Here is a 21,650-nt window from a genome sequence, read left to right as displayed (position 1 = left end):
GTTTTCAGTAGTGTTGCTGCTTGTTTGGTTTTCCTTTTAAGTCCTTTAACCATAAATAGCTTTTTTTAAATTTTTTTATTTTTTTAATGTTTACACTTGCCTGTTCTAATTTTAATCTGTTCTAATGGTCATGTTAAGAGAATATTGGCATTCGTTTCTAAAATGGGACTATGAGTGTGTTGCAATGTAGTGAGAATTACAGTAGGAGTCAGGCAACCTGAGTTCTAGTCCTGGCAATCAAAAAAGCTAATTGTATAAGTTTGGGAAAACTCTATGGGACTAAAGTTGTTTATTTGAACAAATGAAGGTGTTGGGCTATATGATTGATAAAATTTTCCATGTCTAAAAGGTTTAATTTAGCTTAATTATAAAATATACATAGTAAATTAAATTGCATGTGGAAAAGAATGTTAAGAAACTAAACAGGTGAAATCATGATGCTTTTAGTTTATTATTGATTCTAGGATAATGTAATGGATTTATATACAAAATATGAATGAGAAACCAAACATCAAATTAAAATGAAAATTTTTAAGTTAAATTGAAGACATCAATAGAGATGTGCATATTTGAGAAAACACTTGAAGAAAAAGCTTTAGTTTGTAAAAAATGAATTTAACTCAGCAAATTTAATATACAGAAAAAAAAATGTAATGTTCCTAAATAAAACTCTGGCTTTTTTCTTGCCCTTCTGCTACTGGTGAACTGTACCTGAGCTCTGGAAAACAATGATGGTTAAGAGATCTCCCCAAGGTTTTGTTATCCAGAATCGCCCTTTTCGTGTTATTGGAAAAAGTTTACCTTAACTACTCATGTGAGTTAGATAAGACCTTCCGTCCATCCTTTCTCATGACCCCTCTAAGATGTCCAGATGACTCCCTTGTGTACCTGTGACAGGTCCCAAACAGACTTTTTCCCCTTTTGCCTGAACCTGCTGACTAAACCAGACATAGACCCTCCTCCTTCCCATTCCTTGTCTCATGAATGATTAGCTGAAATTAGAACTGTTTGTCCCCTGCGAAACTAGCTAGACACAAGGATAAACATTTCCATTTTAGCTAACTGACTGAGACTTCCTTGACTGAAAAGAAAACAAAACAAAAAACCAAATGTAGGTCACTCTACCTTGAGCTTTACTCCTCCCTTTAAAAGTCTAGGGTAAAACTCCACAGTTTAGACACTGGTGTTTGGATGTCTCTATTTCAATAGCCTGAATGAAATCAATCTCCTTACTGATTTGTCTTTGACATTGCCTTCTATTTTCTTCCTTTTCCTCATCTCTTTCTCTTTCTCTTGTCGTTATTGGATATCCATAGATGTTCTCAGATTTTATTAAAGGTGAGGTTTGAAGCACAAAGAAGACACTTCTCTTGCCTTCCTGAACAGTTAAGAATCATGAGTAGCAGATGTGCATGTGTCTTCTAAAATGAGAAAAGAAAAGATTAATTATATACTGAGAAGATAATGCTTCTGAACTGAATAGCATTTTAAGGATCACATAGTACTCAGTTATGATCGAATAATTTAGTTTGGATCCATCATTAAGAAAGTTTGGATTTAAGATTCCTGATTATAGGTCCTTTAGAATAGCTGATGTTCAAAATTATCAACTTAAATAAAAGTATTTATATGGGTTTGTGTGTGTGTTTACAACATATTTATTTCTGACTGTAATGTCCTGCGGATTAAAAAGACTCCAAATAGTGCAAAGTCAAATAAAAGGAAACACGTGTGTGTGTGTGTGTGTGTGTGTGTGTGTGTCTGTAATGTATACAATCATATGTAAAGTATTCTAACCATTTTATCAAATTGAGGAAAAAATCCCATATATTTAAATTATTAATAGGTTTACAGTTTTAATGAAGTTCTTCTAGCTTAAGAATTATTCTATTTTATATTTCTTTAATCTATAAAAGTAACCCAGTAATAAAGAAATGCTTATTCAGTTCCTAGAATTCTTGATTTCTATAAATTTAACTCTCCACATGCTACAACTCTATAGCATCTTTACTTCTACAAGATTTATGGATTAGCAGATCTCAAAAGATTTCATTTGAATTGGTAGCAGAAAGATATAAACATTTCTATACTCTTATTATAAAGACAGCCTGCTCTTTCTCCTTGTGAAGGCACATTACTCTAAGTGATGAGTTTCATGGCACTACACAGCATGCTTTCTTGGATCAACACCAGCTCTTCAATCCCAATGCATCTCAGAGTGTATTTTTGATGAATAAATTACCAAACTAATGAGACACACTAAGAGGTTAAGGATTGATCAAGTACTTAATCTTTTTAATGAAGGGCACAGCATGAAACACATTCCTCCAAATAGATACAATAAACAATCTTCTAAAACCTAATTAGAATAAAAATACAAAGAAAGGTGCAAAGTCTTAGGATTTGTCTACCAGATAATAACTTAGCATTTTCTGCAATAATGGAAAAGCTTTAAGTCATCAACCTTATTAATATTTGAATCAGGTGAGTGCCAGAAATGCACTGGGATACAATAACGTTTTGTTTTGTTTTGTTTTGTCTTGTTTTGTTTTGTTTTGTTTTCTGGGTCAGTCTGGAGATAGAAGTTGTGCTTGGCGAAATTGGTAATGATTTATTAGTAAAATAATAACAATAGAGGTGTACATATACTGAATACTTACAATTCTCCCAGCACTGTCATGTCTTACTTCAGTGAATTCTCCTAAAAATCATGAGAGTACAGATGAGAAAACTGAACTCTAGGTAACGTAAGTAGCTTGCCCAAGATCAATACATGGTAGGTGAGAGAAGCTGATTCCAACCCCACACGGTCCAGAGTCATAAACCATTAAAACAAGAAAACCATTAAACTATGTAAAAAAATTTTTTTGTCCTGGGTGTTTTTCCTGCAGAAATAAGTAAAATTACTTTAAGAATATTCCTTTCCTTAGTAATAAACAATTTGGAATGACAGTGATTTCAGTTTAACCCATATGACATTGTCAATGAAACTTCAAAAACATGGGTCAGCTATACCAATTCTGTTTACTCTGGATGTTTGTCATTCTTCAAAGACAGAGATTGTTTCTTATTTTGTTTTGTTTTTTTAAATTTTTTAAAATTTATTTGCTTTTATTACATTCATTTTTTTAAATGTTTACTTATTTTTGGGAGAAAGAGAGACAGAGTACGAACAGGGGAGGGGCGGAGAGAGAGGGAGACACAGAATCTGAAGCAGGCTCCAGGCTCTGAGCTGTCAGCACAGAGCCTGATGAGGGCCTCAGACTCACGAACCATGAGATCATGGCCTGAGCCTAAATTGAACACTTAACTGACTGAACCACCCAGGTGCCCCAAATTTATTTTTTATTAAGGTATAATGAACATACATTATATTAGTTTCAGATGTAAAATATAATGATGTGCTATTTGTATATATTGCAAAATGATCACCATAGTAAGTTTAGTTACCATCTGTCAAACATACATAGTTACAGAATTTTTTTCCTTGTGATGTGAACAATTTTACTCTCTTAGCAACTTTCAAATATGCAATACAGTGCTATTAACTATAGTCACCATGCTGTATATTACATCCCATTGACTTATTTTAAAACTGAAAGTTTGTATCTTTTGACTTCCTTCATCCATTTCAACTACTCTCTACCTCCAGCCTCTGGCAACCATCAATTGGTTCTCTGTATCTATGAACGTGGTTAGATTCCAGATATAAGTGAGATCATATAACATTTATCTTTTTTTTTTTTTTTTTTGTCTGACTTATTTCACTTAGCATTATGCCTTCAAGGTCCATCCATGTTATGGCAAATGGCAAAATTTCCTTCATTTTTATGGCTGAATAATACTCTATTATACACACACATATCATGTTTTCTTTATCCATTCATTTGTCAAAAAAAAAAAAACACAGGTTATTTCTATGTCTTGGCTATTGTAAATAATGCTGCAATGAGCATTAAGGTGCGTATACCTTTTCAAGTTAGTGTTTTTTGTTTTCTTTTTTATTTTTTTTTCCTTAAAAAATTTTTTTTGTTGTTAATTTTGAGAAAGAGAGAGACCGAGTGCAAGCAGGGGAGGGGTAGAGAAAGAGGGAGATCCAGAATCCGAAGCAGGCTCCAGGCTCTGAGCTGTCATCACATAGCCAGACGCAGGGCTCAAATTCGGGAACCGTGAGACCATGACCTGGGCCAAAGTCTCATGCTTAACCAACTGAGCCACCCAGGTGCCCCAAGTGTTTTTGTTTTCTTGAGATAAATACTCAGAAGTGGAATGGCTGGATCATATGGTATTTCTATTTTTACTTTCTTGAGGAACCTCCGTACTGTTTTCCACAGTGGTTACACCAATTTATATTCCCATCAAGGGTTTTCTTTTTTCCATATCCTCACCATTATTTATTATCTCTTGTCTCTTTGATAGTGTCCATTCTGACTGAGGTGAGGTGTTAGCTCCTTAGGAGTTTGATTTGCATTTCGTTGATGACTAATGATGTTGAATATCTTTTTTAAAAGTTTTTATTTATTTATTCACTTAAATAATCTCTACACACAACATGGGACTTGAACACAAGACTCTGAGATCAAAAGTCACATGCTCCTCTGTGCCAACCAGACACACCAATGATGTTGAATATCTTTTCATATATCTGCTGGCCATCTCTGTCTTCTTTGGAAAAATGTCTCTTCAGATCCTCTGCCCATTTTTTATATCAGATTGCTTGTTTTTTTTTTTTCTTTTTTGCTAGTGTATTGTATGACCTCTTTATATATTTAAGACATTAACTCCTTATCAGATATGTGACTTGCAAATATTTTCTTCCATTCACTATGTTGCTTTTTCATTTTATTGGTGGCTTCTTTTGTTGTGCTGAAGTTTTTTTAGTTTGATGTATTTCCACTCACTCATTTTTGCTTTTGTTGCCTTTGCTTTTGGTGTCAAATCCGAAAAATCATTGCCAAACCTAAGTCAAAAAGTTTACTGCTCATGTTTCCTTCTAGGAGTTTTATGGTTTTAGGTCTCACATTGAAGTTTTTAATCCATTTTGAATTAATTTTTGTGCATGGTGTAAGACAGTCCATTTATATTCTTTTGAATATGGTTGTCGTATTTTCCCTGCACCATTTATTGAAAAGATTATTCTCTCCCCACTGTATATTTTTGGCTTCTTTGTTGTAAATTCATTGGCCATGTATAGTTTATTTTGGGTTCTCTATTCTGTTCCATCAATCTCTGTGTCTGTTTAAAGGACAATGCCATATTGTTTTGATTACTATAGCTTTGCAATATAGTTTGAAATTAAGGAGCATGATGCCTCTAGCTTTGTTCTTCTTTCTCAAGATTGCTTTGGCTATTTGGGGTCATTTGTAGAATAATAGCTTTTTAATATATTTTAGTATGTCTTCATATCTTTTGGGTCCATGAAAATTCCTTCAAAATATGGCTTTGGAGCTTCTACAGAACTTGCTGGACTTTGAGAAGATTTAGCAAGTATTTTGGAAATCTTCTAAGTATATACTTACAGTGTGAATCAGTGAGGCATCTGTGACCTTGTGACCTGGATTTAGTCTTTTGGGTATCAGTTATTTTTGACATAATTTGGAATTTAATCAAATTTTTGAGTTCATAGTTACTTTCATTTGAATTTAAAATTATGCTGTATAACTTTATTGAGAGGCTTAGGGAAATATAAGGAATACATCATTTTTTTTCACAATACATCTTTAAACAATGGCAATAACTCAAGGGATCAAGTGACACATTCAATCAAGAAACCCATCTGGATTAAAAATATATATATACAGCAAAAGAGGTGGCACTTGAGAAGACTAAATCTAAATAAGAGCCTAACATTTGGGTTGGTGATGTACGAACTTACATAATGCTTCGTTTTTCAAGTACAGAGTAATAGATTATTACTTATTATTATCGTTAATTGTGCCGTGACACTGTTACATAATACACACCGAAGTCATAAACTCTTATGCTTTAAATTTCACACCATCTGCTTGAGTTGAAAACTTAGAGTATATTGCTAACCGGATCTGTTCCAGATATCACCATGGTATTTAACAAGTCACAATTGTGTAATTCAGTTTTCATTCCATAGACTGTGGAATATTTTGTAAATCAATTTAACAAAGGGCTGTGGCCTAATGGTGGGGGGCATCAGGGGTTTTGCTCACTACTGATAAAAAACACGTGAGATAGGCCATCCAACAGGTAACAGGCAGAGAAATTAAACTAAACTGGATTTACCCAAAGTTGTACTGATCTCAAATTCAAATTTTAAATGTGCCTTTTTAGGGGCACCTGGGTGGCTCTCAGCTGGTTAAATGTCCCACTTGGGCTCAGGTCACGATTTCACGATTTGTGGGTTCGAGCCCCCATCAGGCTCTGTGCTGACAGCTCAGAGCCTGGAGCCTGTTTCAGATTCTGTGTCTCTTTCACTCTCTCCCCTTCCCCCATTCATGCTCTGTCTCTGTCTCTCTCAAAAATAAATAAACATTACCAAAAAAAATTGATTAATTAAAATAAATTCATAAACAAATGTGTTTTTTTATAAAAAAAATCAGATCTCTATCCAGTGGACTGGTATCTTCCCAATACACCTTAAATCACTGATTAATGTTGAATTTCAATGGTGTGGTTCAAGGAATAAGGGCTGCAGTTTCAACTAGAAGTAACTGTGGTGTGCCCTTGCTGTCTTTGTTCTAGCAAGAGGCCACCAGGTGCTTAGAAAGAAATCTGCTTTTAGGAGAAAGATGGACCTAATTTATTATAGTTAAAAATACAATTAAATACATATTTCCAATAGTCTTGAAACAGCCATCACATTGCCTCAGAGACAAGTATTTGGTTTTCATGTAAAATAATTTGTTTCCATGGAGAATAATAATTCATACTCTTGGATACAAAATCTTATTTAGTGAGTCATTTTCTCTTGTTTGTGACTCTGTGCTTTGGAAGAGTTACATTAGAACTGCTAATCAGTTTATCGCCGTAGAATACTAGAATTCCAGCAATGACTTCTAGTGTAAACTTATTTTCAAACTGTGCTCTAAGAAGTACTAGTGATTCAGTGAGGACCATACTGAGACCGATGGACAAATAGCTGACCTGCCCCCGTCCATACTGGGCGGCCAAAGCAGACGCTCCTTGAACAGAAAGCTAAAATACCAAACCCGAACTCCAAGAAACTTTAAGCCCTCTGAGTTAGAATAGTAAGTAGAGGAACAGTCATGGTATAACCTATATTCATTTCATTATCTTAAAACATTTCTTTCTGGAAGCATATGAGTGTATTAGACAAGTTGTTAGAAGATTTGAGTTAAACATCTGGTTTTGTATTTATCTCGATGTATGAACTTTGAGGGCTAAGCCTCCACATCTGTGAAAAAAGAATGTTGGATCATTCAAATCACCTCTAGCTTTAATATGAAAAATTTTAATAAAGTTAACACCAATGATTACAAACAAGTTGCATTTGTCCTTTGGAGATTAGATTGTAACTCAGTTTTCCTTTATTACTAATAAATAATTACCTCACATGACACTGTTAGTCAACATGACATCTAATATCTGTATGTGAAATTAAAGCTTTCAATTATTCAGATATTTATAAATACCCTCATGTTTGTTTCCAGTGAATGGTATTTGTGACTAGAATTATTTCATTCTAAACTAAGAAGTTCTCGGGCCCACTGAACTATCAGTAGTGTCTGAAGCAGTTACTAGCTTCTGTAGAAGCCTGAAAGAACTTAAAGAATTCATAAACTTTTCAAAGGTGTCCAATTATCTTTGTAGAGCACTCCGCAATTAAAAACCAAATTTAATTATATATAATTTACAGTTTCATTAATTAACAAATTTATAATTGTTTTTGAAAAACTTCCTTGCACACAGTTATGGAAAACATAGATAATGTTTTCTTTTCTCAAAACATGTGACTATACTTATTAATTTGTGGATTTTTATGACTATAAAACTTAGCATTTTTTTCTTTCCCATTTTGCCTTTTAGGACTCTAAGTAATGAGAGGTAATGAGACTTGGCCATAAGTATGTTAAATCATTAAAACTCTAAATTTAGTATGTTTTCCTTTTAAAGGTCTACAATACTATTTTACAAAAAAAAAATTAACATTTGGTGTTAAATTTTCCCTTTTCCCTTTATCTGAAAATAGCACAAACCATAAGTGTATACAGTTCAGTGAATCTTTACCAAGTGAAGGCACCCCTATAAACATATCAGAAAATAGAATATTTCCAGGAGCATGGAAAACCTTGTCAGTGTTCCCACCAGTCACTGCCCATCTCCACGGGTGATCTCCATCAAAAATGTAATATCATAGAAGACTACCTTATTTTAAACTTTATAAAAACAGACTGTGCAGCAACCCTCTGTCGTGTGTGACCTCCCTGGCTCCGCAGTTTGTTTTTTAATTTGTCCATGAATTTGTCAATAAGTGTGAATTGTTGGTGTGTATCTTTTGATAGTCAATAATTGGAAAATAGTAGTTAAACTGTTTGGGGAAAAAATGTTCTTACAAGTGATACACAAATGTCTGTTCCTCATTGTTATATATTATCTCCATCTTAAACAGGATTTTCCATACTAATATAATAAAGCTTCACTGAAAATAAATGATGTATAATCTGAGAATAATCTATCCATAACTATATGTAACAGGGTTTCTCTTCCCACATCTTTCAATTTCAATCTTTATCTTAAAGATTTCACAAAATATAGTTTCTTTCCTCACATAAATAATAAGACATGCTGAATATTTGGGACCAAAAAGAATTTCATAGATGTGGCTTTTGAATTATAGAAGAAAGCTAATCAAATAGATGATATGTTATGCTAATTCCAGATTGGTATTTATACATGTTGTCTTTTTCACCTTGTATTTTGAATGTATGCCAATTTCATTTCCATTGCTTGACTCTGTCTAGGTTCTTTGGGTGGGGAGGCATCTATTTTTGTATCTCTCAATATTAGAATACCTGTAAAACAAAGTACACTCTTACTGTTTCTGTTTGAAATGTATAAAATGCCGACATCTCCATTTTTCCAAATCATGCAATAATAAGTAGTCAAAATCTCTATTTTTGCATTTAATCTATAAAAAGATACCTTTAATACTGATTTTTGCCCTTGATTTTAAATTCTATTATTTCTGAGGCATAAGAGTATTTTTTGTTCTGTGTAATATAATTACCTGTGTTATTCCCTTTAGAGTAAATGAACATTTTTGAAATATTCTTGAATTTTCAAACCAATAACCAAAGCTAAAGTACGAGATTTTCTTTTGCCAATAGGAAAAAGTCTAAGAGAAACTGGTAACTTTACCCTAATCTTTAAATCAATACAGAACCATAGCCTAAGATTACTGAATTCTGTTGGATTGATAGGTAATACTCCAGAATGCATCATGGCTGACAACTTTTGCCTTGGAAACAGAAAACAGGCCAATGGGCCAGAAAAAAGAAAAAAGAAAAAAAGGATAATCAACTAAGTAATTCCACCTCATAAGAGAAAATGATGAGATATATTAAATTCAATCTTTAGGCATTTTATTGCTAACTCTCAGAGTGTCAATATAACAAAGTAAATATAGTTTCTAGTTCTTTTTCTTTTTTTAATTTGGTGTAGTTCAGTCTATAGAATAAATTGGAGGAGAAAATAAAAGGAACTATCTCTCATTTCTTTTAGTCATAGTTGGTTTGAAATTGTTCCACGAGGCAGACAGACATTTTGTCGGTAGAATTGGATCTAAGTGACTCAGTAGTTTTTGTTCTACAAGGAGAATCTTTATTCAAATTCCCAGCCCTGTGTTTGTCTTTTTATATCACTTAGCTTAAAGGTATTTAACATCCTCCAAGCATCAGTGACCAGCATGTGCAAATACCATGTGTAAATTTCCCTTTCGGTCTGGGAAGTTATTGGTTAAAATCATCCAGGAAGTATGGTAGAGATTAGTTTCCTTGTCCAGTCTTTCTTCTAAATGGCAGCCATGCTTGAGCTGTGCAGCAGAGGAAAAAGCAGAAAAATCAGAGAAGCCAGCAAGCAGATGGCTTAATTGTCAAGTCCATCCTATCCATCACTGGACCATGTGCTATTTTGGCAGTCCAGGAAATGTTATTTCTAGGAACAGCGGGAGCTGCTGTTAAAGGCAGCAAATACATTTTTGTGGTAACGCCATTGGCCAGTAACATTTAATGTCACAGCTAGAGATAACAAAATTTTATACCACAGGTAGTAGTATTAGGTATTTAACATCACAGGTAATGGTATTAAATATCTGCTATCACATGTAGTGATACAGATACCTTTGCATCTTACTCCATCCTTAAGAAACGGTGGAACACCCACACATCCTTATGTGCCTTTAAAACCATTTTCAAAATGTAAGATATACTTATGGGTTTGATAAACATCATTATAACAATTATAGACACACTAAATTTCACTGGTAATTTCAATTTTTAACTTGAAAGCTATTAGTAATGTCTATTTTTTCCAGGATGATGGAAACTTACAATAGAGAACTATATTTGATCATAATCTGATAACATTCAAATATTCATGGTACATACCGGTTCACACAAAATGACTGATGGTAATCAGGTTGAAATGAAAGCTTCATTTTTGTCAATAATTGGATTTATATTGAGTAATAGGAAACCAAAGTGTTGAAGAGAGTAATATTATATCACTGAAAGAATCTATGTTTCATATATTTTTGCTGTTGTGCTTGAAGAAAGAGAGAGAATATATTAAGGATACTACTTTTAAAGTTCAGTTTGGCAAAGTAGTTACTATAAACACATTTGTTTTTAAAAAAGTAAGATTTAGGGGTGCCTAAGTGGCTCTGTAAGTTGGGCGTCTGACTTCAGCTTAGGTCATGATCTCACAGCCTGTGAGTTCGAGCCCCATGTCAGGCTCTGTGCTGACCACTCAGAGCCTGGAGCCTGCTTCAGATTCTGTGTCTCCCTCTCTCTCTGCCCTTCCCCTGCTCATGCTCTGTCTCTCACTTCTCTCAAAAATAAAACATTAAAAAAATTTTTTTAAATAAGGTTTACATATATAATTACTGCCTACAGATATTTAAGAGCTTTATAGAAGAGCTAGCCAACTTTTGGAAGGAGGGAAGAAAATATCTGTATATATGAATGGTATAGGGACACTTCGGTGGCTCAGTCAGTTATCATCAGACTCTTGATTTTGGTTTAGGTCATGACCTCATCATTCATGAGATCAAGCTCCTCGTTGGGCTTTGCGCTGATAGTGTGAAGTCTGCTTGGGATTCTCTCTCTCCTTCTCCTTCTGCTCCTTCCCCGCTCACGTGCTCTCTCTCAAAATAAATAAATAAATGAAATAAATTTTAGTATAGAATGGTGTATAAACTGTTGTGTCTATTTACTTGGCAAACATCACTTACTTTCCTCTAACAAGAATTTCATGTTTATATGGTTCCATAATCACCACACAGAGGAGGGCCATTATAATGAAAAATACGACTAGTATACAAAAATACCATTAAAAGGAGGTTTTAAAGTTTTTTACATTTTTTAAAGTTTATTTATTTATTTTGAGAGAGAGAAAGAGAGCAGAAGAGGGGCAGAGAGAGAGAGGGAGAGAGAGAATCCCAAGCAGGCACTGTGGTGTCAGAAGAGAGCCTGACTTGGGGCTCAATTTCATGAACGATGAGAACTAAATCAAAAGTCGGAAACTTAACGGATTGAGCCACCCAGGCACCCCAAGTTTTTACATTTTGAAAAACATTCTACCAATTCCTATTTCTGAAATATGAAGTCATATCTGCTAACTTAAATATAAATATTTCAATTTGTAAGTTTCCTTAATTTAAAAAGGTATCAGTTAAAAAAAAATTTTTTTTGCAGATAGTCTCCTTTGTTCCCTTAAAACAGTTAAGTTAGTCCAAAAGCTATGATGATTTTAGTGAGGAAGAACAGGGAATTGATTACTTTAAGCTTCCACACCTGAACTTGGAGGTCAAGGACAGTTGTGAAACAGAGGAGCAAGTGTTAGCTGTGTGTTAGGCATCTTTACGTAACTAAATCCAAGGTGCCTCATTCTCCAGGTAATGGGGTCTAACTTCCCTTCTCTTACCCAATCACGCTGAGCAGAGCCCTGTCTTCTATTCATCCTCCCAGAAGCAGTCCCTGAGGCAAGAATTCAGGTGCAAGTGATTTGTTAAGGAAATTCCCCTGGGAGGAAGCAGGAGAGGCATTTGCCTAAGCCTGTGGCATCAGTTGAACCCCAGATTCCGCCCCAGCCCTCAGGGAGCTCTGTAATGGTAATAACCCAGGGACTGTCCAGGCTTGAGGCAAAGGAGCAGAGCCTCTGTATTCTCATACTAGTCAGTCAGCCATACTGTTAGGGATGGTGGCTGGGCGGTGGGGGAATAATTTCCCCTGTACTTCTGGCTCCCCATAAGGGTAAGAGATCCTCAGCAAGTAGCAAATACAGTCAGCTGCAAAGTGCACTGAAGCTGGGACAAGGTTACAGAGATCGTCCACCAGTCCGATTAGGAGGGCGCCATCAGTGTCTGCTAGAGCTCCATCTTGCAGGAGTATGTAGGTCCAGCTCTCCCTCAATTATTTCTGAGGAATCCCAGTAAGAGCCTATCTCTTCCTGGCTGTCGCTTGTTTCCTGTCCCTTCACTGTACCTCCTCTGGTTATGCCAGTGTGCTCTCCTGACCATCTGGTGACTGCTGCTCCAAGCTGTAACCCTTCTTCCCTAGTTAGCTATGACTTGAGGGTGGACACAATCCCTTCTCTTTAATCACAACAACAGGGACTACAAGGCTGTGTGGTGAATAGACTTAAGTAAATATTTAAGATAAAGTAACAGAATTACAAAGCAGAAAAGGAAAACCTAACTGGTTCCTGTGTGCTATGGTTCTGCTGTTCCTTAGAGTGATGAGCCCTGGGCTTTCTCCCCGTTCTGCCTCTGAGTTCTTGAGATCTAACTTGCCCTCTATCCCCAAATAAGATAACAATACCCCTCTGACTTGGCACATTTAACAAACCATGCTTAAGGCACTATAAGAAGTTTTTTTTTAAGTTATAAATATTTTTTCATAGAAAAAAAAGATCATTATAACATCATTTATTAAACAGAAATCTGAGAGTCCAGTCTCAAGTATGTTTGTGTAGAATAATCGCTATATTCTTACTCTTTAAAGGAATAGTGGCTATAGCCTTGCCTTACCTCTGCACCACTAAATATTTGTGTGAAAGGCTTGCCTAAGACATTTTAGCTTAGACCCTAGAATGCAGAAACTGTTGCTTTTTAAATATTAGCTCTGGGGGCACCTACCTGGTTCAGTCGCTAGAGCATGCAACTAACTCTTGATCTCAGCTGCTTTCTCCCTGCCCTACTATACAGTACATTTAGTTTACATGTCATTGTAAATTATCTTATAGAAGAGGAAGGTAAGCCTGAAGACTTTAAGGAATTTTTAGAAGTCACATGATTATTACATGGCAGAACTAGTCTCCCATCATGCATCACTCATCTTGAAATACATCTTTTACACTATTCCGCTCTTTTATTTAAGAAAAGGTTTTATAGTGACAAATGTTGTCTTATGTTTGTATACCATCTTGTGGGGGCTTTAGAGATCATTTGACACACAGTGTGGCCTCTTAGGATGTTTTGAAACACCATTCTCTGGTAGAAGAATGTTTATGAATCCTGCCTTACTGAGCGACAGGAGCTAGACCTGGCCTTTCCAGGCTTCCTAATAGCTCGGGCACAAGAATACAATCCAGGAACCGGAAACTCACATTTGAGGCTTTGCTACAGAAGAACAATGTAAAGAAGCAAACAGGCCCCACAGGACCCACCTTTGATAGAGGGTGGTGGTAAAAGTGGCTGGCTTTTATGGGTAGCACAGGTGAAGATTCTGGCATTCAGTTCCAAGGGTCAATTCTGTAAGCAATGCATTCATTTCCAAATTATTAATTTGGGGATAAAATTCATGCTTACTTCGGTGGGTGTTTAAGAGAATTAAATGATAACGCATGGACAGTGCTTAAACTTATGCATAGCACAGAATATGCACTCAATATGTTAGCTTTTATGGAGATGATGATGATGATGATGGTCTCATTCTTCTTAAATCCTTCAATGGTTCCCCAGATTTCTCCAGATAGAGATCCAACTCCATAGCTTATGCCACAAAGCCCTTCAGGAGCAGGGCTTTGCCTCCTTTCTTTGCAAACCATTCCTTTCTCCACACAAGATATAGAGATTTTCATGAGTTACATCTACCTACTTCCAGTTTCTGAATATATGATATTTTTAAAAGTCTCAGTGCCTTCATGCATCTATCCTTTCCCAGAATTGCCCTATTCTGGCTATGAAATTGTTTTTCAAACAAAAACATTTCCAGGAAGATTTTGCTTACCAAATTTGAATTAATGCTCCTTCCACTCTCATAGTGTGGTATCTGTTTCTCCATCTCAGCATTTAATACAGTATAAAGCCCTTTGGACTTAAAGATTTGTCACACTCCTACTGTCAAGGAGAGTACAGAATATGTCTTACTTGAATGGTTCCCCATACCATTTAATCTTAGAGAACATTATTGAATCAAAACAGTTTAATTGGAGACTTTTGGTAGAACAAGTAGGGAGACCCTGAATCAAAACAGTTAAATTGATGAAGGCAACATCCACTCCCTTCTGAAATTATTGAATAACCTATTATTTACTGCTAAACGTGTGCAGATCTTCGCTTGTTAAACACAATAGTTGAATTCATCAACCTATCTCCACATAGCCACTGCTCTCTCCCTCCCTTTTCCATGAGTTTTCTATACTCACTGTGTCTACTTACTTCTTCATCTCCAATTATCCTTCAGCCCATTCTAATCTGGATTCACCATCATCTCCACCACAACACCAGGCAGTTGTCACCAAGGTCACCAATAATCTCCAGGTGAGTAAATCTAATGAACTTTATCCATATCTTTACTTGCTAGACTTTTTACCTACATTGAATAATGTTGAAGCATTCCCTTCCCTTTGTAACTATGTTCCAACACTCTCCTGGTATTTCCCCTCGCCTATTTGTACCCTACTTCCCAAGCTCAGCCTCTTCTATTGTCTTTAAAACTTAGAATTCTTTATGATATGATCTGAGGCCTGTATCTCTTTTTGTTTGTTATCCAAAGAAACCTCTTCTAAGACTATGCCTTTAATATGCTCCAGATACTGTTGATATCCGGAGCCTAGACCAGTGACACACTGTCAATTTTTCCTTGCTCAGTGTATGATTGAGTAAATGAGCAAACATCAGAAAACTAGATCGAGTGACTTTTTGTGGTGTACTGGGCCTTAGGATGAGCACAAAAGAGTCCAATAATGCTTTGGAAATAATGGAGAACCACTGTAACTATATGACTAGAATCTCTCATGAGTTTAGAGCTTGTGGTCTCTGAAAAATATTTATCTATGAGAGGTATATTATTTGATAGCTCATTCCATCAGGAAGCTCTGTTCATAGTTTAAAGCTCATGCTCTGTTTATGACCTCTTAGGCTGAGCTGAATTGGCCATGCATACTTATACAACAGAAATCCCGAGTTTTAATTTCAGGCCTACGGTGCAGAAAAGAAACAATAGGAAAGGCTTCCTATTGTTAGCAGAAGGTGGAATTTTCCCCAGGGAAGCAGTAGGTTTTGTGGTAAATGGGGACTCGTGGAAGAGTGTGGCATTTTGTGTAGGTTGGGCAATGTGCAAATCGGAGAAGGAAGGATCAAGAGCAAAAAGAATAAAGACACTTCTTTATAATGTCTGTTATGTAACACGTAGACATTATGCTATATTTTGTGCTAGAGAGCTCACACTTCAACTTTAAGGGCAGTGAATTGTCCTAAATGAGAATGTACACTTTAGGGGATCTCACTAGCAAAATATCAAAAAGTCCATACTCCAAAACTGTATATATACTATATGTAGGTGCTATATAAATATTGTATATATTTATACCTATACATATATGTTTATATATACATATAATATATAATATATACATATATATGTACATGTATAATACTTCAATATTATATAATGTAAGAGAACAGACACACATAAGAAACCAAATCTTCTGATTTCCCCAGAAATAACCAGAATCTCCTGTTTGTTGAGGACACAGTAGAATATAGAAATACTGAGGTTACATTACCCTAACATTTAGAACATGTCTAAGACCTAGAGGATGCCGTAAGCCTGGTATGTATTTGACAAACGCCTTTGGATGAACAGATGATGCATTTAGCTTTTAGTTTTTAAGATCAGTATTATTCCTTTTGTGAATTCTAACACAGAAGGGAGTCCTCACTAGTATTTCACCTGAGTGCTCAGGGCTGGCAATCGGGTGAGTGCTTAAATATGTTTACTGGGTATATGAATGTTTACTGGGAGAAAAAAAAATCAATGACTGAATAAATTAAAAAATAGCCACTAGTTTCTAAACACTAAAGTGCATAATGATGGGACAAAAAAAAAATACTATGCTGAACTGATGAAACATATATTCTTTAAGAAGCACACTTACGGCTTTTTGTATTGCTAAATAAGTTGGATTATAATAAAATAATGCATCTCAAAATTTCATATATATTATGCTTACACAATTAAGGTTGGGATAAATTTTAAAATATTGAAAAACAGTTAAGATCGAATTGCTAATGTGAAGCTAAGAGAGAAAAGGAAAGGTTTCTCCTCGGAAAGATTCATTTTATTATAGGTAGTGCCTTAGCCCAGGGATCCATGTAACAGTAATTTTAAATTTTTTTTTTTCAACATTTTTTATTTATTTTTGGGACAGAGAGAGACAGAGCATGAACGGGGGAGCGGCAGAGAGAGAGGGAGACACAGAATCGGAAACAGGCTCCAGGCTCCGAGCCATCAGCCCAGAGCCTGACGCGGGGCGCGAACTCACGGACCGCGAGATCGTGACCTGGCTGAAGTCGGACGCTTAACCGACTGCGCCACCCAGGCGCCCCGTCCATGTAACAGTAATTTTAAAGCTGTTGTTTTGATTGTGTACTGTTGAAGTCATTTACAAATAAAGTCGTTACCAGTCTCTTGAACAATGGAAGAGATAATACATTTAGAAAGTAAAGAGTTAGTTAGTGATGTCATCTATGGATACTAAGTGAACAGTGTAGATCATTCTTGAGCACTACCTTCCTTGGAGCATCAATTAGACTTAATATTCTAGACTAAGAGTCTAGAAAAATAATTATTGCCCAGAGGTTGAAAGTTGCTTAATATAATGGAATTAACACAAACTAATCTCACAGGAGACTCACATATAAAAAAGAATCCAATGAGTAGTTTCACATTACATCACTACACAGACTTGCCCAGTATTAGAAATTTTAGAAAACTTGAATTTGTTATAAAGGAGTTACTTGGTATATGTGAAAACACAACCGAGAAAGTAGAACTTACAAGGATGTCCTTTTTCTATCTAGGATGAATTATCCCCTGTTACAACAGAGGATATACCTGCAGTGATTAGAAAGTTCTTGTCCACCAGGTAAGGCAGGAAGGGATAGAAAGATTATGATACTAAGTATATATTTCAGTTTATATAGAGGATTGAAAAGGGAATGAGCTTAAATGGCATGCATTGTCTATATCCCTGTAATTGATGAAGTAGTCCATAGTTTGATTGGCTTAAGTTCCACTTCTAAATTTAGGAAACATATCACACTAATCAGAGAATTCATAGAGGTATATTTTATCTACCAAAAAACTCAGGGAGCACAATATAATTTCATTGTCATTGCTCTAGCGTGAAGACTCATTCTTAGACTTATGGCCCTTTTGGCTCTGTCATGGTTATATATGTTCTCCCTAACTAACGCCAATGACTCTTCCCTACAGAGATAACTTACCTGGAAATGTTTCTGAATGCTTCCGTTAAGTCAATCGATACATATAGTACATCGATTCTCTAACTTTGGTGAATATAAATATCATCCAAAATATGTAGTAGAATCTCCTAGTTCCTGAAGAAACTCCATAGTTTCTCATTCTAAAGTTCAGGAATCTGAACTTTTAACAAGCAACTCAAACAGTATTAGGTAAGTAGTCCAAGAAACAGGATTTGTGAAAATTCTCACGTAGTGATGTCACTGTATCCTGGAGTGTGTATCAATCCCACTGCCCTTTGATGTTGGCTGTGCTGGGAATCCCATGGATGGGTTGGCATCCCATTCCCATGAGATGCCTAACTGGGTTATGCTGGAGCTAATGATCCAGCCAGAAGGGTCAACTGGTGCCCACTGGTACAGTCACTGGTGTGTCAGACCAGCACATGTTCTGACAGGGAAGGCAACTATACTCATCAAGGCTGCCATGATGTACTGAGTGATTAGTATTTCAATATTTACCCCTGCTAATAGCACTTCTTGGTCTATTTCCTGAAGGAGAACCCTTTCTGACTTGCCTCTGAAGCAAACTTACTTTTTTCTCTCTCTGGGGAAATATTGCTACTCAGATATCCCAAGAAGCAAGGCAAATCTTTTTCCAAGTCAGTAATAGAGTCTTATGATTTCTTTATAGGTAGGGTTCACATATGTGTGGCTAAAGTTTGACGATCAAATAACTCAGTTTCTTCCAGAGGCCAAATGGCCAAAAAATATCATATATATGTATATATATATGATATGTATATATCATATATATATACATATATAATATATATATCATATCATATAAAAATATCATATATATATATATGATTTAGAATTTAAGAATTTTCCTAAATATGAATTGTCATAAAACAAGAAAACAAGAAATAGTATTAGGAGAGGCAGCAGATTGCTTTGTTCTTTTTGTGTTGTGTATCACAGAAAGAAAAAAGTTAAGCATTTACCTCTCTGAGATATATGAGATAATAGCTCATTGAGGGTGAAGCATGGTGGGAGTACATGGGTATCAAAAGCCCATCCAGCCTAGTGAACCTATTTATTTGTTCTTTTCCTGTGTTTAGATGTGGCAGTGATGAATGCTATTTTCACACAATACAATGCCTGTAGCTGGCACTGGGACCACATTTTTTAATGAGCTGGGAGCAGCCATCTACTTTCATATCTTGGCTACTGTTCTACTTAACACAGACCTTGAAAAAAGCACATTTAGTTAATAATTGTTTAATCACATTTCATAAATGTGGTTTGCGGAAAGCTGTGCTCAAAAAAGTCTAATTTAGGCTATAAATTGTGTGTATTTAACTTGATTTCAACAATCTATACTATTTTATTTTGTAATATCTGCTTCTGAACATATAAAGCTCCCCTCTTGTTTTCTTGCTTTTTAGATTTCAGCCTTTGATTTAGATTGTTACTTTAACCTGCTCCAACTACTTACCTAAAGTGATTATTTTTATGATACACATGGAACCACTTGTATATCCAAATGCTAATTAGGCATACCTATATATTTACATATATATTTATAAATATGTGTAGATATTTTATTTTTTTATTTTATTTTTTTTAATTTATTTTTGGGACAGAGAGAGACAGAGCATGAACGGGGGAGGGGCAGAGAGAGAGGGAGACACAGAATCGGAAACAGGCTCCAGGCTCCGAGCCATCAGCCCAGAGCCTGACGCGGGGCTCGAACTCACGGACCGCGAGATCGTGACCTGGCTGAAGTCGGACGCTTAACCGACTGCGCCACCCAGGCGCCCCATAGATATTTTAAATTGAGGTAAGATTGCTATATAACATTATACTGGTTTCAAGTGTATCACCTAAAATTTGATTTTTGTATACACTACAAAGAGATCACCACAATAAGTGTAGTTAACATTCGTCACCGTACAATTGACCCCTTTCTCCCATGTTGCTCAACCCCAACTCCCTTCCCTTCTGGTGACTGCCAATCTTCTCTGTATCTATGAGTTCTATTTGGATTGTTTTGTTTTTTATACTCTACATAATTGAAATTATATGGTATTTCTTCCTCTGTATCACTTATTTCACTTAAAATAATGCCCTCAAGTTCTATTCATATTGTCACAAATGACAAGACTTCATTCATTTTTATGGCTGAGTAGTATTCTGGTGTGTGTGTGTGTGTGTGTGTGTGTGTGTGAGTGTGTGAGTATAATCACATATCCTTTATTCATTCATCTATTGATCGACATTTATGTTGTTTCCATATCTTGGTTATTGTATATAATGCTACAGTAAACATAGGAGTGCATGTATCTTTTTAATTTCATGTTTTCATTTTGTTTGGACAAATATTCAGAAGTGTAATAAATGGATCATATGGTAATTCCACTTCTAATTTTTTGAGGAATGACCATACTGTTTTCCATAGTGGCTGCACCAGTTTACATTCTCACCAGCAATATACAAGGGATTTTTTTCTACAAATCCTCATCAACATTTGTTATTTCTTATCTTTTTGATAATAGCTATTCTAATAGTTATACGGTGATATCTCATTGTAGCTATATGTGGTTATGCATCTGTGATGATTAGAGATGTTGAACATCTTTTGTGTGCCTGTGACCACCTATATATTTTCTTTAGAAAAATGTCTATTTAGATCCTCTGCCCATTTTTAAGTTGGACTGTTTGCTTTTTCACTATTGTCTGCATTATTTATATATTTTGGATATTCACCTTTTTTATCAGATACATAGTTTGAAATTTTTTTCTCCCATTCAGTAGGTTGCCTTTCCATTTTGATGATTACTTTCTTTGGTATGCAAAAACTTTTTAGTTGGATGTAGTCTTATTTGTTTATGTTGTTGTTGTTGCCATTGTTTTTGTGTCAAATCAAAAAAAACTGTCATGAAGACAGATGTTAAGTAGTTTACTGCCTGTATTTTCTCCAAACAGTTTTATGGTTTCAGGTCTTACATTCAAGTGTAATCAATTTTGAGTCAACTTTTATGCATGGTGTAAGATAGTAATCAAATTTCATTCTTTTGTATGTATCTTTCCAGTTATCCCAACATTATTTATTGAAAATGCCATCCTTTCTTCATTATGTATTCTTGGCTCCAGGTAAGCATGGATTTATTTCTGGGCTCTCTTTTCTGTTCTATTGATCTATGTGTTTTTATCTCAATACCATATTATTTTGATTACTATAGCTTTGTAGTAAAGTTTGAAGTTAGGGAGCATAATGCCTCCACCTTTGTTCTTTCTCAAGACTGCTTTGGCTCTTTGTTGTATTTTGTGGTTCCATACAAATTTGAGAATTATTTGTTCTAGTTCTGTGAAAAATAGCATTGGAATTTTGATAGGGATTTCATTGAATCTGTAGATTGCTTGAGTAGTATGGACATTTTAACAATATTAATTCATTCAATCCATGAACGTGGAATATCTTTTCATTTATTTATCTTTTCTTCAATTTCTTTCATCATTAGGATCTGTCCTGGAGAATGTTCCATGTGCACTTGAGAAGACTGTGTATTCTGTTGCTTTCAGATATAATGTTCTGTATATATCTATTAAGTGCATATGATTTAATGTTTCAGTTAAAGCTGATATTTCTTTGTCAATTTTCTGTCTGGATGATCTATGCATTGATGTAAGTGGGGTATTAAAGTCCCCTATTATTATTTTACTG

General features: G+C 35.3%; 1 long non-coding RNA gene across 1 annotated transcript in view; it reads right to left on the bottom strand.

Annotated features, from left to right (window-relative positions):
- The window catches only part of LOC131490244 (uncharacterized), a 94,166-nt gene that overhangs the window by 11,112 nt on the left and 61,404 nt on the right, over positions 1-21,650 (bottom strand). Inside the window, exon 6 of the long non-coding RNA XR_009251000.1 lies at positions 2,661-2,701. This is a non-coding gene — a long non-coding RNA (uncharacterized LOC131490244). The remainder of the gene's footprint in view (positions 1-2,660; positions 2,702-21,650) is intronic.

This window comes from Neofelis nebulosa, chromosome 11, assembly GCF_028018385.1.
Source record: "Neofelis nebulosa isolate mNeoNeb1 chromosome 11, mNeoNeb1.pri, whole genome shotgun sequence".
Taxonomy (NCBI): Eukaryota; Metazoa; Chordata; class Mammalia; order Carnivora; family Felidae; genus Neofelis; species Neofelis nebulosa.
The sequence above is the reverse complement of the archived record's forward strand: the minus strand, read 5'-3'. Positions and strand labels throughout refer to the sequence as shown.